Source organism: Cibotium barometz, chromosome 58 (genome assembly GCF_041138505.1).
Source record: "Cibotium barometz isolate CiBa-2024 chromosome 58, ASM4113850v1, whole genome shotgun sequence".
Classification (NCBI taxonomy): Eukaryota; Viridiplantae; Streptophyta; class Polypodiopsida; order Cyatheales; family Cibotiaceae; genus Cibotium; species Cibotium barometz.
The window spans coordinates 8,513,424-8,537,365 of NC_141103.1; positions in this window are offsets into that span (position 1 = coordinate 8,513,424).

The window sequence follows — 23,942 nt, forward strand, 5'->3', positions numbered from 1 at the left end:
CCTCACACCATAAACTTCAGCAACCTTCCACGTGGCACTTTTTATAGCCTTCTTTCCACGTGGCGCTTTGACTATATCTCTCTCTTTCCATTTGGCCTTACAAAAATGTTTTTTTGGGTGAAATATATTGTAAATTATAATTATCCATCTCTTGAGGCTTGTGAGCATGGGAATCTTTCTGCCACCCACCACAAGTGGGGCAAATTGGCTAGTGCAAGGGCCCTTATATTCACCTGAGTTCAAGTCCCACCGTTGGTTGTATATGCCCTCGTGTTGCATTCTTCTCTCTCTCTCTCTCTCTCTCTCTCTCTCTCTCTCTCTCTCACACACACACACACACACACACACTCACTCAACAAATTATCGCTATCATGGTAGACCTTTTGTTGGGTTCATTTTTTTGTTTTCATCAAATGAGAGTAAAATCTCTCTCTCTCTCTCTCTCTCTCTCTCTCTCTCTCTCTCTCTCTCTCGCTCGCTCGCAAACGTGTGTATGTTCTAACATGTCTGCATGCAAGCCTCTAAATAGAACGTTCTCTCTCTTCTTATGTGAGTTCTAAAATTAATAGGTGTGTATCTATTGTTCATTAGGATCTTAAAGAATAATGGTTGCAACCTTAGCTCATGGAAAATAAGAAAAGTATATGATCGATGGTTTTCCACTTGAATGCTTGATGATTTTGAAAAGTAGGAGATCCGTTTTGAACATTGAACCTAACAATCAACATCAACAAGGAACCAACTCATACGCTTGAAGATGTATCCACAAAAGGCACTATCTACTTGCCTTACATGTCAAGTTTAGAAACATATGCTTCAAGCATTTGGCAATGTTACACTTAGACCTTGAGGCTAAAGCAAAAAGTTGAACAAGATCTAAAACTCTATGCACATTTTGCAAGGTGGCCTCCAAAAATGGCATGGAGTAATTTACAAAATCATTAAATGAGTAAATGCTACCCAAAGACTCGTAATCTAGTCTTCCCTATTAGCTTGCTCGAAGGCTATGATCAATGGATGTGATAAATGGCCATAAAAAATAAGAGGGCAAGAAAAGATCCCACCACCAATCCATTACCGAGGAAATGAAAAGATATAGCTTGCACATAATAAAGATCAACTTTACAATACATAACCAGATCCAAATAACCAAAAGGCAATGTAAAAGAGACCAATGAGTTGGTTCATTGGTCTTGTGTCTTAATCCAATTAAAACATGCTATTTTCTTCATGTGCCATTTGGTAAACTACTTGCCCACAAACACATTATCCACAAATAGTGGCCTTTAATAACACCTCAGTCATGGGGAGATACCAGAAATTGGAGAAGGGGAGTCATTTGCAAGGCCACCAACTTTGCTAACAAGTCAAATGAAACAAAGTGTATAGTAATCCCAATGAAAAAAATAGAGCATGCCACCTAGTGAGGCACTAAATTTACAAGAGTTTTCTTAATGAAAGGATCCATTGTTAATCCCATCTTGGATTAACAAGTATGCTCCTCCAATTGAGGACATTATTAAGTGTCATGTAAAGGCACTATAAAAGTTGTACATTATGAGATATTGGCCACCCAAGCCTTAGTTAAGTAAGTTTTGCACCCAAGTGTGAATAAGGGCTAAATGTATATAAGGTATTTTCTCATAATGAATAGACACAATCCCCCTTTGTGTTAATGAGAGCTCTTCTTTGTGTCTTGAGAGAGATTGAGAGAGAGCATTCTAGCACTTGTGCCTCTTCTATGCTTGCGATGGTGTGAGCGACTCCACGGTGACAACGTGGAGGTGGAGCTTGGAGGTTTGGAGCTTAATAAGTGAGCTTGGAGGCCTTAAGGGACTCAAGTTCGAAGCATTGGTAAGTGCCCTATGTGACAGTTGTGTTCTATTGTTTTCCCCTTAGGTGAATGCATTGAGTTCCCTCTTGGAGGTGAGGTAGCCCATAACATTTTTGGCGTCGCTGCCGGGGAAACACCTTTGTTTCTTTCTTCCTCTTGGAGTTTCAGCTCCCAATTTATAAGATTCATGATTGCCTCTGCATTCTGGTAGTGCATTGTGTAGGAAATGAATGGATAAGAATTGTGTGGAAGTAAAAAATCATGAGAAATTGGTTGTGTTTGTTGTGTATTTGTGTGGTGGAGTGGTCTTGGAAGAGAGCTTCACTGTTTTTTCTAGTTAATTTTGATGTTTGTATCACCCTAGAAGGGAAGGCGCATCAGTGGTTCCAAACCCTCAAACCTGAGGATAAGGTTAACTTCACACAACTCAAGAATGTGTTTGTGCCCAACTTTGCCAGAAGTGGCGACAAATGGAGCCATGTGGCATAGCTTCACAATATCGAATAAAAGGAAATAGAGTCGATGAGAGAATATGTGTCTCGACTAAAGCACTTAAATTCAAGGTACAAACTACGAGAAAGGCTAACTGATTGATTAGTTATTGCCTTGCTTCTAGAGAGGAGCTAGAGACCACAGGATGCATGATTATTTGGTACCGGCTACTCTAGATGCATGTTGTAAATTGGCAATTGAATATGAAGATAATTATGCTAGAATTGCCACAATTGGAAGATGTCAGAATATCTTCGGCAACAACGACTTCACGTGTTTCAAGTCACCAAGAGATTGGAACTCGGAGCAAGCAAGTCGGAAACATGACTGTGGACGAGCTCTCGGTAATGCAATACTAGAGAAATTGAAGGTAAAGGAGGGAAGAGAAACATTTGGGCATGGGCATACCCATCTTTACCCCCGTAGGGAATTAGTGTGGTGCTCTATGTGTAGACTGAATCACACTATCACCGAATGTCCACAGTTAAGAGCAAGGCCACTACTCTATTGTGCACACTGTGTAAAATTAGGGAATCATGACACTTCCATGTGCAAATATACAAGGTTCCAAACAGTTGCACAGCTGCTGGCACCTAGAGCTCCATTGGCCTTACCAGCACCACCTGTGCAAATCACTGCAACTGCAGGATACCACCACCTGTGTTATATGCACATTATGTGTGCATATACTAGGAGGCTAACCCACATTAGGCTTGTGAGCATGGGAGCATGGGAACAAGCTCTAGTGAAGCATGGGTTAGGACTAACCTTAAGGGTTAAGGTTAGGGTCAGGCATCCAAGGGTCACACGTGGGAAATGGAGAGGGAAATGGAGAGTCAAGAGTCACTTGAGGGCCCTCCTATATAATAGGGGCATGGGGTACACTCAAGGGAGGCTAAGGCTATGTTATCTTGAGGCTAGGTTATGATATGATGTTCTCTTGTATAGAGGATTATATCTACTCACCTACCATTTCACACTATAGCTACATGCTACTATGTTATCTTGAGGCTAGGTTATGATATGATGTTCTCTTGTATAGAGGATTATATCTACCCACCTACCATTTCACACTATAGCTACATGCTACTGGATTGGAGTTATACCTCTTGATGGTATGATGGGACATCAAGGTAAAGATATGATGTACTTCATTATAATTCATGTGTGCATTCCTTGGGCTCGAGGGTGGTCGGGTGGATGAGTTTATGCTTGATTTATGTATGTTTATGCATAACAATTATCTAGAGAGATCTTAGGGTTTTAACAGTGGTATCAAAGCAATCTATAGTTAATTGTTGTTTTTTCTTTCTTTCTTATTGTAATTTTTGGCATTTTTGAAGTAAATTTTAATATTTACTAAATAAAAATGTTATTTTGTTGATTTTTGTTGATGATTTGCACATGGATCGTTGATATGGCGGTTGGAACGCGTGTTTATTCTATTCAATGGACGAATTGACGTTGCGGGAGAATTCCGTGAGTTTAATGCTATTTTTCCTATTTTTATGGTTTAAAATAAGCATTAATGGAAATTTTTACCAAAATACCACATATTTTATCGTGGATATTTTTGGTAGAATGAATTCCTTGATTTTATATAATTTTTAGGATTTTTTTTCTAAATTTTTAGAAAATTTTTGAGCATTTTTATGGTTAAAAATACATTTTTGTGGGTTTTTTCGCGGGTATGCTATCAAATTTCTACTTATTTTCTGCTGAAATGCAGTAGGGGGCAACATGTTGATGCATGGAATGCTCTTCCGTGTATGTGGAACCCTCTTCCCCTCTCAATTCGGATTTTTTCTTCTTTTTTCCTCCCGCGTGTGAACGCCTCTTCTTAATAGGCACAAGTTGATTAATTTTTAATCATACTTAACTTTTAATTATGCTTAATCAAATGTTAATTAAATGGTTAATCCTCCTCTCCGACTACAGAGAAGGAGGGGGTGGAGAGAGAATGGAATGGAGAAGAAGGAGAGGAGAGAGAGGAGAGGACTCTCTCTCTCTCTCTCTCTCTCTCTCTCTCTCTCTCTCTCTCTCTCTCTCTCTCTCTCTCTCTCTCTCTCTCTCTCTCTCTCTCTCTCTCTCTCTCTCTCTCTCTCTCTCTCTCTCTGGTTTTTCGCGCACGCCGCGGGGGTGGGGGGAGGGGGGGTTTCGCTGCTGCTGCAGGCGGGCGAAAATCGCCACCCCCCCCCAAAATTGATTTTTATAAGGTTAAAAAAACCTTAGTTAAAAAAGGTTTTTTAAAAGCTTTAAAATATTTTAAAAAAAAAACTTAGTTTAAAAAAGGTTTTTTAAAAAGCTTTAAAATATTTTTTAAAAAAAAGAGTTTTTTATCCCAAAAAAAGAGCTTTTGAAAGCTTTTCAAAAAAGCTTGAAAAAAATAGAGAAAATTTGACATTTGAGAAGAAAAAAAAATCTCTGAAAAATTCTGAATTTATCCCTCTGGAAATTTTCTCTTGGAGTCTTTTGACTTTCCATCTCCTAGGAAACCTTTTGGCTTTTCGAACTCCAGGAAATCTTTTGACCTTTCGGATTCCAAAAACTTTTAACCTTTCACATTCTGATTTTTTTTGTCTTTTCATTTTCTCGAAACTGTTGGCTTTCCATATTCCGGGAAGACCGTTGGGATTCCAAAATTTTTTTGACCGTTCGTATTCGAAATATGTTCAGGGTAAATTAAAAATTTTAAAAAATTTCAAGAAATTTCAAGAAATTAGTGGAAAATTAGACAAAACTTATTTTAAATTTTTGGAAAATGTCGGGTTGGTGTTTGGCATGTGGTGTGTCCATTCGGGCGCCCGTGACCATTCAAATTCCTTTAAAAATATATTTTGACCTTAAAATTTAAAAAATCCATTAAAATTACAAATTTTCATTGGATTTGAGAATTCTTGGGCGGAATTGGAAATTTCGTGTATGATGGGATTCTTAGGAGAAATTAGGTATTTTCCAGAAATTATTTTTAGAAATCCTCAAAATTTATATTTTTAAAATATCAATGGTATTTTGGCAAATCTAATTGCTAAAAATTTTCTGGAAAAATATAGGTTTGGAATGCCATAAGATAGGTTTGGTGGAATTCAAAATTATCGTATTTTGAGGTCCTATAAAATTAGAAAAAATTAGAAAAAAATCATGATAATTCTTTTTTCTTGAGAATTTAATATTTTCGAGAGTTATTTAATGTTGAAGTACGTATTCTCGTGTTGACATTATATAAATGTGGGTTATTCGCATATTATTAATACGATTATACCTTGTATTAGTAATTATTTATGTTTGGATTAATTCTAAACGATGTTTTCATGATTTTTTTACCATTAGCCATTCTTTTTGGACATGTTCCTTAATTTTTCCAATGATGACTATAGTCTGTGTTCAAAGTGTGTCTCACCTTTGACACTTTTCCATGATAATTTATTTTGCACTTTTTTAAGTGTGGCCTATGCTTAATTTTCTAAGCCTAAGACAAATTATATCATGGGTTAGTTGATCGGTTTGTTTTGGTGGATTTTATTGGATGTTTTCCAAGTTTTATATGGACTCATCAGGTTCTGCCTAGATCATTTGTGTCTACGGGTTTTTAATGAGTGCTACACACATGTGTTTCACTTGCTTACTTTTAAGTTTTGCTTGAACAACACCACATTCATATACTCCGGATTGATGAGTTGGCTCTGAGTTGGCCACCAATTTTAATGCTTCTTTTGGCATGCATTGATTTTTATGATCAACTATGGTTTTCATGGATTTGAGGAGCTTCTATGCTTTTATCCATGGTTTTATAAGGATCTTTTGATCTTTTGGATAATTTCATGTGCTTTGAAGGTAGCATTTGCCTTCGTTTAATTTTGGACTATGTTCCTTGTACTCTTGTACATATTCCAATTTAGATACCTAGTTGCTTATGTATCTAGGTGAATCGTTATTTTTTCTACCCCAACTTTATTGAGTTTAGTGGGTAGTTATCATTAGAAAGGCGCCAATAATTCAAGTTCTTTTCTAATGATGTACTTGGAAAGAGTTATTCCTTGATGTAGTCTCAGGTATATTGAGACAAGTTTTGGTATGTGAAAGTCTAGGATAAGGCCATCTTATTCCTTCTATACATGATTTTTTTCATATTTCCTAGACGGCATATTAGGGAGTTTCAAATTGGTAAGGTATGTATGGGTGGTATTGTAGTGGTATGAGACGCTAGCGATCCCTCACATATATTATCTTATGGGATAATTTAGGCTCAAGATTGTTACTTTGCTTACATCACTTGGCATGTTGACCTCAACATTTAAAGACAATCTCATTTTTTGACTTCACTTGAAGTTATAGTGTAGGCATTCTCTAGATAAACTTCTTTTATCTATAGTCTACATGAATTGTGATGAGTGTAATCTCGTTGGCATATTCATTTGTTGAAATCTCTTTCTTTAGAGTTCAACGAGTTTGTCTTGTTGTGTTCGGATTAAGGAAATTTGGATTCTTTCTTTGTTGGCATTTTTTTCTCTAGTTCCATACTTTAGGTGATTTATACAGTCCACTTGATGGTTTACGGATAAACATATGTGACTCATCGAGACATTGATGTCTCTCTATATTGATATGGGTAACTCGGGATGCTAATAATTCCATGTGCAGATGTGGGTACGTCGGGCCGCCGATGGATACCTGGGTCCTGCTGTTATAATGCCATGTTTTTCTACTTTATTCCGAATGGTTTACAACGAGAAAACTACTTTGAGAATGAATTCCTCTGATCATCCGCAGTTTGATGGGCAAATAGAGCATGTGAATAAGATTGTAGAGGATATGCTTCGTGCATATGTCTCTAAAAAATCATCATATTGGGAAAAATATCTTTCGATGATGGAATTTGCCTATAACAATTTTAAACATACGGCTATTGGTTTTAGTCCGTTCATGCTTATGTACGGGTATTAACCCAGGGCACCTACTATTGATGTCGGTGTTAAGGACATTGAGCTTGATGCATCGAGGGATTTCTTGTGTGATATGCAAGAAATGCTGACAGAAGCTCGGGGGATTTTATCAAGAGTGCTCAGGATAGGGTACGGTTTTATATTGATAGAGGACGCTCACCTCAGTTTTTTGAACCAGGAGCGTTGGTTTATTTAAAAGTTCCTAAAGATTCTCAAACTTTGTCAACAGGAAAATGCTTGAATTTATCTCCTAGATATTGTGGTCCATTTTGAGTTATACATCAGATTGGCACGGTTGCGTATGAACTAAAACTGCCTCCACATGTTAGAGTTCATCCAGTCTTTCATATCAATAGATTGAAAGGGAAACTGGGAGGTGAGGATAACACAGTTACTCCTCAAGAACTCATTGAAGTCGAAGAATTATCGTATTTTCCACATGAACCTGATAAGGCACTTGAATTTAAGGAAAGGAAACTTTGTAGTTGACTAATCCCTGACGTTAAAATTAGGTGGAAAGATAGGGAAATAGAGGATTCGACTTGGGAGTCGGTTGAGATCAAGGTAAAGGTATGATGTACTTCATTATAATTCATGTGTGCATTCCTTGGGCTCGGGGGTGGTCGGGTGGATGAGTTTATGCCTGATTTATGCATGTTTATGCATAATAATTATCTAGAGACATCTTAGTCTATTACGAAGAAAACCCACGGACAAGCCGAGCGAGAGGCCAAGAAAGTCATGGCTAATATAAAAAGTGAGAATGAGGATAAACCAGACTTGCTTTCAGTACCAAACCACTTGAAAACCTACACTGTTGACAAATGGAAAGTGGTCTAATTGACGGCAAAAAGGGTTAAGGAAGATGGGCTATCTACATCATATGATGGCCCTGCTAAAGTCAAGGAAGTTGATATTGCGGGACCAAGGGATGAAGCCAAACTTGTTCATATTGCTAAGGACTTAACTTCGGCCAAAGAAAATGAGCTCGTTACTCTCCTTAAGGAATTTAAGGATTGTTTCACTTGGAACTACAAGGAGATGAAGGGTGTACCACCTGAGGTGGTGCAACATATGATCCCAATCATGGAAGGATCAAGACCGACTAGGTAGGAACCATACCAGATGAATCCTAAATATGCGACAATTTTAAAGAAGTAAATCGATAAACTTATTGCTGTGGATTTCATCTATGAGATAGAACATACGGATTGGTTGTCACCAATCGTAATAGTGCCAAAAAAGAAAGGAAAACTTAGGGTATGTGTCGATCTTAAAAAGGTCAACGCAGCTACTAGGAAAGACCATTATCCATTACCTTATACGGAACATGGTTTGGAGAGAGTGGCTATTGGGGTGAAGAAGCTTACAACTTCTTGGACGGATTTTCAGGCTACAATCAGGTGTCTATAGCACCAGAAGACCAGCATAAGACATCTTTCAATACAATGTGGTGGACGTTTGCATACAAAGTCATACCTTTCGGTCTCACCAATGCCGCAACAACATTCCAATGATTGACAGCAAGGTCAAGTTGATCTTGGAACTGCCACCACCCACTAATTACAAAGGTGTGCAAAGATTTATTGGCCACGTTGGGTATTACTGCCGCTTCATAATCTTCTATGCTAAAATCGCTAGGCCATTGTACAAGCTACTCATGGTCTTTGAATAGACTGAGGAATTCCAGGAGGCATATGATCAATTGAAGCAGGCATTGGCTAGCGCGCCAATTCTAAGACCACCCAATTGGGACCTCATATTTTATGTGCATATCGATGCATCAAACTTTGCTATTGGATTCGTACCAGCATAGCCCGATGAGTTCAAATTGGACTATCCAGTCTGCTTCACTAGTCCTCAATTAAATGATGTATATGTGAATTACACCACCATAGAGTGAGAAGGGTTGGCCATGGTTTATGCAGTCAAGAAGTATCGACATTACCTATTGGCCAACAAATTCGTATTCTTCGTGGACCGGCTTATTATATTTAGTGAACAAGCCATGCACCATAAGAAGAATCACACACTGGTTGCTATTCTTATTGGAATTTGACTTTACGGTTACGGTAAGAAAGGGGACACAGCATGTGTTGGCCGATCATATGTCAAGAATTCCAAATGGGGAACCGGCAAAACTGGTGTTGATGATGACCTCCTTGAAGCTTATTTGTTCAAATTGGATATGGTGCCTGAATGGAGCAAGGAGATATCAGATTATCTAGAATATGGTTTTTCGCAAAGAAACACCCTTGAATAAAGATAAAATGTGGAGCGACTTATCAAGCTTGTTGCACTTTATCAATTAATTACAGGAGAGCTATATAAGCTAGGTAAGAACAATGTCCTAAGAAGATGCATGAGAGAAGATGAGTTCATGATATTGGATGAAGCTCATTCAAGAATAGTCGGAGGGCATTTTTTCAAAGAGATTACGGCTTGCAAGGTAATTCAAGCAAGACTACGGTGGCCTATGTTGTTCAGGGATGCCATAGAGTTTGCCAAAAAGTGTGAGGAATGTCAGCGATTTGCTATCCCACAACAAAGGGACAGGATGCTGCTTACCCCTGTTATTGTAAGACAACCTTTCGAGAAATGGGAGATTGATTTTGTTGGACCTATTAGTCCAGTGGCACATTCATCATCACAAGCCCGATATGTAATCATGGCCATGGAATATTTCACTAAATAGGCAGAAGCCAGAGCCTCGAAGCGAGCTAATGCATGAACAATAGCAAAATTCTTATATGAGCAAATTATCTCGAGGTTCGGCTACCCATTAGAATTAGTTAGTGATCACGGTTCACATTTCATTAATGAGGTGATTGATCATTTACTTGCTGGATTCTTAGTAGTCCACCGAAAATCATCACCTTATTATCCACAGGCTAATGGTCAAGCAGAGAGTACAAACAAGATTTTATGTACTATCTTTATGAAAACTTTGGAAGCAAGTCGAACGGACTAGGGGCATAAGTTGACAGCAACCTTATGGGCATACCAAACATCATATAAGGTAGCAATGGGATATACTCCCTTTCGTCCAGCTTATGGTATCGAGGTAGTAATGCCTATGGAATACCTAGTTCCGAGCTTAAGGATTACAGTGCAAGAACGTCTAACGGAGAATGCATTAGCTGAAAGGCTAATCGATTTAGAGAAGCTTGATGAGACCATACTAATTCTATTGCATGGACTCATGGTCAAAAAACTACGAAGAAAACATTTGTTCAACAAAAACTTGAAATAAAAAGAACTGGAAATGGGGGACCTTATCCTCATGTATGGTGTAGGGAGCACCAAAAAAAAGAAACTCAAGTACAAAGGCCTAGGACCCTTCCGAGTGTTTGAGATCACACCTCAGGGGGGGTTGGTTAGAATTGAGAAAATCAAGGGCGTACAGATGGAGGGTTACACCAATGGGAGCAAACTTTAAAAATATTTTGGACCATTGACCCAAGAGATGCTCTTGCAAGAACATCTCTTAAAACAACAAAAGCAGCTCGCAAAAGAAAAAATCCAGCAAGCTCAAGAAGAGGCTAAGGCAAGGGAAGCCAAATCCAAATAGATACTCTAAAAAACAATGTTGCACATGAACATGACTTTACTAACTCTCCTAGGCGAAGAGGAACTAAACATTGAGCCAACATGACTTAGGGTGGGACTCTCTACGGCTAAATGTCATGCAACGAGCATTGCCTTGATACTTACGGGATCAAGTCATTACTTGATCTCATATAAGATATGGATAGCCTTAGATAGATACGAGATCAAGTCATTACTTGATCTCATATGAGATATGGGTAGCCTTATTTAAACCACACCTTGAAACCACCAATGCACAAGTACGCAGTGTGCACTTGACAACTACTAAAGCTAAGGGATTTTTAAGTGTTAATATTTCCATAAAAAATAATCCCTTGGTTAGGAAGGTGTTTGTCATGCCTGCAAGTTTCATGGAAGAGGAAATGATCCTAGATTTGCAACAGCAACTGTAATATCCAATGGGAGAAGAGGATAGCACTGCTGAACGAGGGCAACAATGTCATATCCGTACCCTTATGGAGCCCGATAAACACAGGGAAGCAGGCCATGATTGAGGAGATAGAAACACCAAGCACAATGACATCAACTCATGAAGCAAAAAATGTAGAAATTATGCAATCCCTATGCAAAAAGCATCCCAAGTCATAGGGTACACAACATTGGGTGCCTAAGGTTCAAGTTAGAAAACCAACTCCACAAGGAGAAGAAGGAGGTTAATAAGGAAACAACAAGAAGGGTTCAAAAGGGAGTCAAGGAACAGAAATGGTCTTCACAAGTAAGTTGGCGGTACTCCAGACAAATCAACACTCCACAAGGCATTCGTAAGCAATGGGTATGAAAGGATTTGCTAATGGCACAAGGTTACTGCCAAGGTAATACGACAGTATGGGTGCCCAAACCCCACCCAGTGGTGGCCACCTTGCAAACTCCTCTGAATATACAAAGGAAAGGGTAGTAAAGGCATGCGAAACCAACTCCCAACTAAAACCAATGCTCAAAATGCACAAACACTGGTGTGGAGGAAGAAGCCAAGCCATGGGTTGTACCATTGACCAGCAGGCTTTCACCCACCATGGCCCCCCCATCCGGAGATGTACCTGGAAAGTTGTTGATGATGAGGCTCTGGTGCAAATGTCCTCCAATGCATGATTATGGATATTTACTCATAGAGCAGCTGCTACATTAACTTAGCCAAAAGAATAGTAAGCCAGAAGCTTAACCAAAATGTATTGGCTATTGAAGATTGTTGGGAGTTTCTTATGATATTCTATCATTTTTAGGTAGGCCATTTGTGTGACTCCTTTGCGTTTTTTAAAATTATTTTTTATTCTTTTTCTCTCTTTTTTTGGTTACCACCTTGCGAGCAACAAGTTCTTGTGTCTACTCTCCTTTTTGAGGGAATAGGTTCTTATGTCTACCACATAGCTTCTACACTCAGGCTTCTCATCCAAAGGGGTGAGAAGAGTATTGTGAGTTTGTCCTTGATACACTCATAAGTTTTCGTTGTAGACGTGGGGATTGATTCTTGAATTTGTGGCTCAAGTGTTGTCGAGGTGGTAGGTACAACCTCTGGGTGGGTGGTTACCATTTGTTTGGTGACTGAACACACAAGCTCTTGTGTATGTGTTTTCTGCATAATAGGGGTTGAGTGGCTTGCTTGGTGTTACTTGGGCCTCCATTCTTATTGAAATTTAGGTGAAGTTGCTGGGGTTGGTGAAGCATTCTTCCCGTTGTTTGATTTTTCTAACCATATGATGGGATTACCATCATAATATCCTTGTTGTTGAAGCACGATCATAGGAGCCCATCTTTGATGAACATTAGGACTTAATGGTTTATGCTGTTGAGGCTTCTTTCTTTGAGTAGGCTTGGGGCACTTCTTGATGCGCTTGGGAATCCAAGCTTTGGTATTACCTTGGTAATACCCTTGTGCTTGTAGTAATCTTTTTGGTACCCACACTTGTTGAGTTGTTGGAGTTCGTGGAGGGACTCGCATATGCTTTTGTGGAAGATGTTGTGGAGTACTTTTATTCTTCCTTGGCCTTGGTGTTTTGTGTTGACGAAGAGGCTTTGATGAGCGAGACACCCAAATTGGATTGGCACCTTCGTAGTAGCCTTAAGCCACAAGGAGCTACTTTTCCACCCACATTCTGATACCATTAAGATATCTTAATCTTGGTTGTCTTGGTGGAGTCTTCTTTTTGGTTGAAGTGGAAGGTTTGAGGCCCTCCTTCACATTGGTTGGTGCTGAGGTTGCAAGTTTGACACTCCTAGACATTGTTAATGATGAGGCTTGAGTCTTGTGTGGAGCAGCTTTCGATGTTGAGGTTTTTGAGCATGCAATCATCTCCTTTGGTGAGGTTGGTTGATGATGAGGCGTTAGCTTCGGGGCTTTTCCCTTGAGCTCCTTTTTAGAGATAGATGGTTGCTCTTGGGGAACTTCTTCAGGAATAGTCGTTGATTGCGAGGTTTTGGCATTGGACTTTGTTAGTGAGGATGGAGTTGATGGAGTAGATGCTTTATAGGAGTCGGTCATTGATGCAGATGGTAGGTCTTTGTGTAGAGGGGCTTCTGAGAAAGAGGCTTGTAGCTTTTTGTGTTCAATATCATAGAAATCCAATAGGGTTGGATCCTCTTCTGTGCAGTATGGCATTGTCAACTTTGTGTCATTGACCATTATGATGACCCTATCGCTAGCAAAGCATAGTGGTGCTTGGGCAACAATAGTCCATTTATGCCCCAAGATCAAATAGGCTTCCAACACATACTCAACCACAAAAAACTTACAAGTAAGGGGGTTAGTTTCAATATACATTGTATGTTCAAAGTACCCCAAACATGGCATGTTCAAGTCTTGTGTGAATGGAATTCTTTTAGGATGAGCCGTGAGTGTTGGCTGACCTAACAAATCCCATAACTCGAGAGCCATAAGATTGTGCTCTCGTTGTGGATAAAACTGTGCTTGGATTATGGTAATTTTATTGGAAAGTTCCAATACAACTATAACTCTTGGGATATTCTGAGTAAGATATGTTGGAAGTTCCAGCTCCTCCAAGGTCTCTCCCTCCCGTAATAGCAATTGCATAATGCCTGCAGAGGAGCGTTCTAGGTGACTATTTGCATGGATTTATCAATTGAATACAACAAGTCACGTACCCAAGTTCCACCAAGGATTACATCATACTCAAGGGAATCTGGGGTAACATGGAATCTAAATTCCACATTTCCACCGATTGTTTGAGTAGCATAGTTAAAGCATCCTGGAACTGCAATGTTTTGTCCATTGGCACCTCTTGCAAAACCATTGTCTTTAGGGATGATTTTAGGTTGTCCAATGACACCCAATTGTCTATTGTCATGATGTTATGACTAGCTTAAGGACTAATCAATGCATGTTTGTGCTTAACATCATTGCCCATAGGGAAATCTAACCATACCATGAGAGAATCTTTAAGTGGAACCATGGATATTTTAGATTTTGTTTCACATTCAAATCTTGTTTCGGTTTTATATTCCCATTCACTTTTATCTTCTTTTTGGCTCTTAGATTTTTCAAGAGTGCCCAATTTGTATAATGGTACACTCGGTCCTTTGGACAACTTTAACTCAGGTCTGTTTGGAAACTTGCGAATCCTTGTAGTCCTGTTCTATGTAGCTCTTGATGTCTCAGTACAACTCATGTTTAGCCTTTAAAGGTGCAAGTACTGACACTATGCTAGCTTCACCCAACGAGAGAAGATCACTCCTTCAAATGAGTATTTGAGAGATTACTTAAATTTTGTAAGGGATTCATCGAAATCTTCACCTGCTTTTTCAATCGCATTATTCGTGCAATCTTCCTCTAATGACTCTTCTTGGCTTAATGAGTTCATTTTTGTAGGGAGTGCATCTTCCTCTTGAAAGGGGAAGTGATACTCTGGTTTTTGTATTTTGGTTGCTTTTTTAGGTTTGATATTATGAGGTTTTTTTCATGGGAAGCCACTAATCAAGACAATGGGCAATGAATCAAGCCACTAATCAAGACAACAGGCAATGAATATGCATAGATTAGAGAGAAAACAGTGGAAAAAGCTAAGGGATGGCTCCTCAATGGTGCAAATAATGTTATTGCTTACCCAAACCCCCCTTGAAACACATCCAACAAGAAGATTACCTGGTGAACTGCAACTATCGTGAGGATCCTTCCATTGGCTAAGCTCGTAACCCTTGAGGTCTCCAAGCTCTACAACTCCTTGAGAAGCAATTCCATCACGCCTCCCGCGAGCATTGTCACACTGCCACGTTGCACTACGTGTACTTGTTCCTCTTCTCACCTCACTTCACTCACACACACTCATTAGCATAGATTAGAGAGATATTAGCAAGAGGATTAGCAAGAGAAAGAATCTATTGCACAATGGGAGAGTTCTTTGTGATATGAGAGATATTCACTTATATACATGGCCATGAGTGTTCACACTCACTTAAACTGTGGGCCGGTTGGGCACTTTATGCTCATAAGAGGCCTAATGCTATTACAATGACTACTCTCATAATATATCTATGAATTACATCACTTGGGACTTCATCCTAACTTACTACCACATGCTCTTGAAGCGAGAACCACTATAAGTATTCCATTGGACCATTACGGGCACCCGTCCAAGTTGTAGATTTGGACACCATTGCTTCATATCTTGAATGTATGACCTTTTGGTATATCTACCTTGACTCTTTGATGTAAGATAATGGAAGTATCTCTTGTTAATCCTAGGAATGGGTTAACAAGTCTTGTGACATCATGTACCTTAATCTTGAGCTCTACATGTGCCTTCTTTATTTGACAAAGCTAAGAACTTCACAATGCAGACCAATTCTTTGAAAATGAAAAGAAATTACAAATTTAATATATCCTCTCATGATACCTTAAGGTTTAGCTAGATCTTCCAATGAGGAACAACATTGAATGAAAATGAGTAGGTTACCTCTCAATTTTTTGCTAGATCTTTCAATGGGGGTAACAATATCGAACAAAAATGAGTAGCATTAGTTAGCCTTAATGAAGCTAGCTACTACAATATCATGTTATGGGCTATTTCAAGGTTTAGCTAGATCTTTCAATGGTGATAACAATATTGGACAAAAATGAGTAGCATTAGTTAGCCTTGATGAAGCTAGCTACTATAATATCATGTCATGGGCTATTTCAAACAGCATAATAGGTGATATTGTGGGACGCGAGTTATGTAACCCCCCTAATGTACTTAAGGATGAAAGTGATGAGCAATGTGTGGTATTCAATTTGTTAATAATCCATCCAAGCTATCACCTTAGAAACTCCAAAGGAAATGCTCTTACATGAATAGATAACCTTGAAACAATTGAAATACCTATTGCTTGAATAAAATCTTCCTAGAATAAAGGTTGGATATTAAGTGCTCAAAGAAATCAAAACATACAAGCTCAAATGTATCCTTGGGGTGAAAAAAATCTCATGAGGTGAATTATGGGATTTATTAGGTTAACCCACATTACAAGCTCATCTTAAGTGGATTCCTTTCACTAAAACATCAACATGCCATGTTTGGGGTACTTTGAACAAAAATCTATATGTAAAAAACTAACCCCCTAAATTGTAAGTTTTTTGTGTTTCAGTATGTGTTGAAAGAACATTTAATTTTGGGGTTATTATTGTTAAAGCTAAACCATCCTTTGCCATATAATTTCTTTGAATTTACAACAAAGAGGATCCTAGAATGAATGATCTTATGAAGCTTACCATAAGAGACTACTAGAGCTTCCACACCAAGAGTCCCTCTTCCACACTAAGAGCCCCTCTTATCGTGAAGACCTAGCTTCTCTAATCAAAGCCTTCTCTGTTGGAATTAGGGTTGCAGGAATGCACACACAACTTCAAGAAGATGAGGAAGCTTGAGCACAACACAGTAGTGTATTATGAGTGCCAAAAATGAAAGATTACAAGCCCTAGAAGATAATGGGCGTATATACAATGCACGGGGGAAAAAACCTCCTAGTGAGGGAAAAAGTGCCCCGGCGGTCCTAAGTGTGTTCACACACATCACTACTATAATATGGTAACAAATCCCCCCTGGAGTGATGCGGTGAACAAGAGCTAGCACTCATGTATAGGGAAGTGTCTAGCTATGTGGACGAATCCACAAAAGGGAGTAAGCCCAAAGCTTTGCGAAAAGCTTCGAACTTCTCACGAGGCAGAGCCTTTGTGAAAAGGTCTGCAAGGTTATCCTGTGTTGGCACATAAGCCAAACTGATCTCTCCTGTAGAGAGTCTCTCCCTGACATAATGGTAGTGCACCTCAATGTGCTTCGTACGAGCATGGAACACTGGGTTCCGCGCAACTGCCAATGCGCTCTGACTGTCAGTGAAGATGGTGGTGGCAGATGGCTGCCCAACACCCAAATCAGCCATAAGGCGTCTGAGCCACACACACTCAACCGTAGCTGTGAAAGCTGCCCTGTACTCAGCTTCACAACTAGAAGTGGCCACAGTAGGCTGCTTCTTGCTCAACCATGATATGCATGAGCTTCCAAGCATGAAGCAAAAACCACTCGTGGACACGCGTGTGTCATAACAACCAGCCCAGTCAGAATCTGAAAAAGCATGTAAATCTGGCGGCAATGATCCCCCCTTGGGATAAAACAACCCAAGATGCCGAGTACCACTCAAATAGCGAAAGATACGCTTCACTGCCTGCCAATGCTTAATGCCTGGGCTATGCATAAATCTGCTCACCTGTGAGACTGCAAACTGAATGTCTGGCCTCGTAATGCATACATAAATGAGGCAACCAACAGCTGTCTGATAGAGTGTGACATCAAAGTGATCTCCAGCATCATGAAGACTCAACTTCAAACCTGTCTCCATTGGAGTAGCAATAGGCTTGCAGTCTTCAAGGCCAAATCTCCGCAACAATGTTTCAATATACTTTGTCTGACACAAAGCAATACCTCCATCACGCTGCTTAAATTGTATCCCCAAATAATGATGCAAATGCCCCAAATCTGACATCTCAAAAGAGGCATTCAAATCAGCCTTAAAATCAGCAATATGACTCTCATTTGGTCCTGTGAGCAGCATGTCATCGACATAGAGAGCAATGATTAGATGTACACCATCCACACGTTTAACATACAAAGTGCTTTCTGTTGGACTATTCTGAAACCCATGTGCAGTCAAATATGCATGTATTTTTTCATACCAAGCTCGTGGAGCTTGCTTTAAACCATATAAAGCCTTTTTTAACCTGCACACTTTGTTTTCCTGCCCTCTTTGAACAAAACCACGAGGCTGCGATACATACACCTCCTCATGCAAATCTCCATTTAAGAACGCAGTCTTTATGTCCAGCTGATGTACATTCCAACCATTATGAGCTGCTAATGCACAGATGCTACGAACAGTGGTCATACGACATGTGGGAGCAAAAGTCTCATCAAAATCAATGCCCTTCTCTTGAGCATAACCTTTTGCAACAAGCCTAGCCTTATGGCGATCCACTGTGCCATCAGGCTTACGCTTCAATTTGTATACCCACTTAGTGCCAATGGCCTTCTTGCCAGGGGGCAAGTCACATAAAGACCATGTACTATTCTTCATAATAGCATCGTATTCTGCTTGCATAGCAGCCATCCAATTTTCTGAACTTTGTGCCTCATCAAATGAAACAGGCTCACTTTCATCGCACATACTAGAAACAGCCAATGCATAACAATCTGACGCATAAGAGGCACCATGAGAGCCAGAACGAGTGCGACTAGACAGAGGGGCATCCAACTTGCTGTCACGCAAAGTCTGCACCAGCCATCTAGGCATGTTCCTAGAGCCCTCAATCTCTTGTCTCTCATCCTCAAGTGCATCATGCACATCTGCATCAGATATAGGCTGATCTGTGCCATCATTTAAAACCTGCATAGGCTGAAAAACTGCCTCATGAGGTATTGCACTTGACTGTGCACCACTGAAAAGAGGCAACAATGTATCATAGACATCACGTGAGCTGATATCTGTCTCCTTAGTACATGAAACCAAGGGCTGAACTGCATCTTCCACAAATACAACATCACGGCTAACCAAAATGCGCTTTGTCTGTGGATGATACAAACGATAGCCTTTGGTCTCAGCACTATATCCAACAAAAATACATTTGACAGCTTTGTCATCCAATTTTCTGCGATGTTGCACAGGCACTAATGCATATGCCAGGCAACCAAAAACACGTAAATGGCCAACAGATGGCTTGCGGCTATGCCAAGCCTCATATGGAGTGACAACCTGTAATGCTTTGGTGGGACACCTGTTTAGTACATAAGTGGCACACATGACAGCCTCAAGCCAAAAACCATGTGGTAGACTTTGACTCTTAACCATACATCTTGCCATTTCCATGAGAGACCTGTTTTTTCTCTCAGCCACACCATTTTGCTGTGGTGTATACGGCACTGTACATTGGTGTTTTATCCCACGCTCAGCCAGAAATGCATTAAATTCTGAAGACATATACTCCCCCCCTCGATCTGAACGGAGGGTGCCCATCTTACTTTCTGACACATTTTCAGCCATAACCAAAAACTGTTTGAAGCACAAAAACACTTCGGACTTTGCCTTCAAAGGATATACCCATGCATGCCTGGTAAAATCATCAATGAAAGTCACGAAGTAAAGGTAGTTTCCAAATGATGGAGTTTGCATGGGACCACAAACATCACTGTGAACAAGCTGCAATCTGCGTTCAGCTCTCACTGATCCATCTTTGGGAAAGGAAGCACGCTGCATTTTACCCAATATGCAGCCCTCACAAACATGCTTGACAGGTGCCTCAAGCTTAGGCAAAGAAGACACCATTTCAGATTTCTGCAGGCGCAGCAAACTTGCAAAATTCAGATGACCAAAACGTGCATGCCACAGTTTTGCATTTGAAATAGCCTGCGTATCCATAATAGCACATGCTGAATCCTCTACACATTTGCCATCCATATTGAGCTTATACAGCCCTCGACATAGTGAACCAGATGCTACAATGATGTCACCACAAGAGAGATCATGAACAGTACATCTGTCATCCACAAATTTTACAACCAAACCTGTTTTGGCAAATGCAGAGACTGACAGCAGATTCTTTTTGATCCCTGGCACATACAATGCATCAAAAAGTGTAAAGGTGTTGCAATTTGCAACATTCAGCACAATCTGTCCAACTCCTTTAACGGGATAAGAGGAGTTATTGGCACAAGTGACAGTATTCCCTGTGGGAGCAGACTCAAGGAAAGTGAATAAACTGCGCTGCGAGGTGATATGCTTAGTGGCACCACTGTCAAAGTACTATACATCTGAATCTACTGCAGACATACATGTGTCATGCAAAGATGGGTCATAACTGCACTGCGCATTGAATGCCCATTCTGTATCTTGAACAACATTAGCAGATTCATTGTTAGAAGGAGAGGCATCTGCAACAGCCATACCAGCCTCTTTCTTCTTAGCCTCTTTCGCAGCCAGCTTAGGACACGCTTTGATGACATGATCATTTCCCTTACAGTACTTGCAAAATGTCTTCTGTTTGTCACCCTTCTTCTCATCTTTGTCTTCCTTCTTTGGTTGCGTAGCATTTGCAGATTTCTGCTTACTAGAAGAAAAGCCAGCTTTACCTTTCCCGCTTCTCTGACTAGCAACGAAAGCTTGATCTGCGACACGCATAATATTCCTGTTTTGCCTTGACTGGTCTTCTTGCAGCAAAACAGAAACTAACTCCTCAAATGATAAGGCATTGGGATTGCCTTTCATCATCAAGCGAAGAGTGGAAGCAAAACCCTGATAAGAATCTGGTAGACCATTCAAAACAGTCTGCACAAGTGAACTGTCTGACAGGATTTCATCTGCAGAAATGAGCTGCTCTTTGAAATCCTTGATCTTTGTCAAAAAGCTATCCATAGAATCACCTTCGTTCATATGCTCACTCTCCAACTGTTTTCGGAGGTAAGCAACACGAGCCTCATTTCTTGCTTGATACAATGTGGCAAGTACATCCCAAGCATCCTTAGAAGTCCTGCAGGAGCGAATATGTGGGATAATGGTACGTTTGACAGACAGCGCAATCAAGGCATGAGCCTGCGCATCTCTACCATCCCAACGAATCTGCTCTGCTGAAAGTGGTGGTTCTCGAACAGCTGCTACAGCACTTGTGCCTGCACCATCATCAACAGTACCTGTTTCTGATGTATTTGCAGCATTCCCAGCCACTATAGGACGTGCATCAATACCCTGCACAATGTTCCATAACCCCTTTGCTACCAATACATGTCGCATCATATATGCCCACAATGGATAGTTGGTGCCATCCAACTTATCCTCAGCAGCCAACATGCGGAATACATCATTGTTGTCAGCCATGGCCAATGACTGTACTACTAGATGTAAATGCTGTCTGTAAGAGGTAAACCTGTATAAAATCGACCTGTGCTATGTAGCACAGCCCAAAACAGACGAATGGGCACCTGTCCTGCAGATTTTAATCTTGACAGAAAATCTGCACAGTAGGACGATTTTGCCTGCGCAGTACTTGGAATGCAAAAACGGAGGGCGAAATGACTTCAGATCAAATTTCTGAAACGAACAAGCCCTACGGGCTTACCCACGGCATATACTAACCTGCAGACGCTCGTGAAACCTCGTCGCAATCGGAGGAGATGAAGCGGCAGGTGCCGGTGATGCTGCCCGGGAGGAGGAAGCCTGCTCTGATACCAATTGTTGGAATTAGGGTTGCAGGAATGCACACACAACTTCAAGAAGATGAGGAAGCTTGAGCACAACACAGTAGTGTATTATGAGTGCCAAAAATGAAAGATTACAAGCCCTAGAAGATAATGGGCGTATATACAATGCACGGGGGAAAAAACCTCCTAGTGAGGGAAAAAGTGCCCCGGCGGTCCTAAGTGTGTTCACACACATCACTACTATAATATGGTAACATTCTCTAATAAAAATATGCTTCAATCTCTAATCCCATAACCTCATAGTTAATAGCCATTCCTAAAGATATCCCTCAAACCTTGTCGATACCAATAATAAGGATCAAAAACTTACTCTAAGAAAGGTGACTCCAAAACATCGACCTATCCAAATGACCCTTTGTCCAAGAGTATAGTCTCTCCATTGATATGATCAAAACCTATCCTCTATTGCATGTCCCATGATGAATCTTCCACTCAGAGATCCTCTCTTTGACTAAGCTCACTAAAGGAGAAAATGGCTTCCCCAAAATTTGTCATTCAATAACCCCTCTTGAAAACACCCCTTGTTAGTGTGGGAAAACACCGTAACCATAACCATAAACACCTAGGAATAATCTGCTACCACTAAAAGATGCCCATAACCTAGGAGGTTATGCATATGATGAAATGTAATACGACGCATAGGAGTAGGCAATTATAATGCAGTGCGTAAGAGTAGGCTGCTGTGTTAGGCAACACCACTAGCCCACCAATGCTTTTGCTCTTACCCCTACATGTGTGTCTTTACAATGAGAGTCTCTTATAATGTATTCCATTTAGCTCTTTAGCACCTTGTTTATGCATTTTAAATGACCAATCTGAGCCCTATGTTCTGCTATGTTTAATCACGTTTTGACTCTATACATGTGCATTCCCACCTCAATGTGTTGATGTCTTTTTGCCCACCAACATTTTTGGCACGCTTCCCAGGACCAAACCACACATAGTACATATTAGGGAACTTTATCATTATGGTGTAGCATCAATCAAAGGAACTACCAACCTCACCCTTGATAATGGTTTCAACCTCAAAAATAAAGCTCTACCATGACACTGCAACCATGTTGAGGACACATAGTAGCTCGATTATGCCATCAGGATGTTCCTTAACAAAAATATGTAATGGGTCAATGAGCACACCCCAGTGACCTGCTCCAACTCCCGAGACAGCCACTACTTCCATAGTCTAGCTAATTGGCAAAAGTGTTCAAATAAGTCAAGGCTAAAGGAAGCAGCCCCTTGACACCCGGCACCTGCAAGCTTAGAGATGATATGGGATCATACCTACCTTAGTCAAGATGAGGGAGTAGATGAATGCCCTTTTGTGCCAACTCCTCATGAGAATGAATCATGTCAATAAAAAAAATATGTGCCAGCATGGAGTAAGAATGTGAGGATTCAGATGAGGAGGACTACTACTTTGAAGAAGAAGAAGATGACGATGAAGTTGATTCTGCAATGTAAAGTCAAGAAGATAAGAAGAGAAAAGCATCCATTAACCACACACCTCAACACACAAGGATGGCATGAACATCAAAGAGCAGGCCAAGGCTTCAAATGTTCAGAATTTGCCCATAGTTGCAAGTGTTGTTTTAAACCAACATAGCCAAGAATTAAACAAGAGTAAGAGAATAAGAATGTGACAAAGTTGAGGTGCCCAAGAATAAGAATTATACCAAGAGGAAGAGAATAAGAATGTGATAGGAGTTAAGGTGCCATACGAGGAGCAAAAAGTGTAGGAGAACCAAGCCAAGTCGTCAAATGCACCTAACTCTAGGTCAGACAGATCTCAGATGAGAGGTTTTTGTGTGAATGAAAATATGCAGGGCCAAAGAACAACATAGGTAGAGAATTATATTCACCCGCGAAACTAGACTGAGATAGTCCAATAATGCCTCAGAAAAGGAAGATCGGATGTTGATGTCTTATGGAATAAGAGCTGAGACACCTATGAGGATCTGCTAAGTAAAACCCAAACTAGTTAGATGATGCTCAAGTGGAATGAACTCAAAACGGCCATAAAATTGGAACCGAGACCCATCATAAAAGAAATGTCCCCCCAACTCACGAATCCGACCCATTAGAATCAACAGACTAGAGGATCTGACCCATTAGTAAAGAGTCATCCCAAACCACCATTGAACTAACTGGATTCAAATGCTAATCCAACCCACCACTAACCTAATCAAATCCAACTTGCAGATCTAACCCGTCATTGACCCAACCAAAGGATTTTGATACATTGTAAAGTGTGCAATGGAAACCTAGTCCAAATTAGACCCAAACTGATACCTATGTTCAAGATCCTACATATTATGTAGTCACTGATGATGACCACAT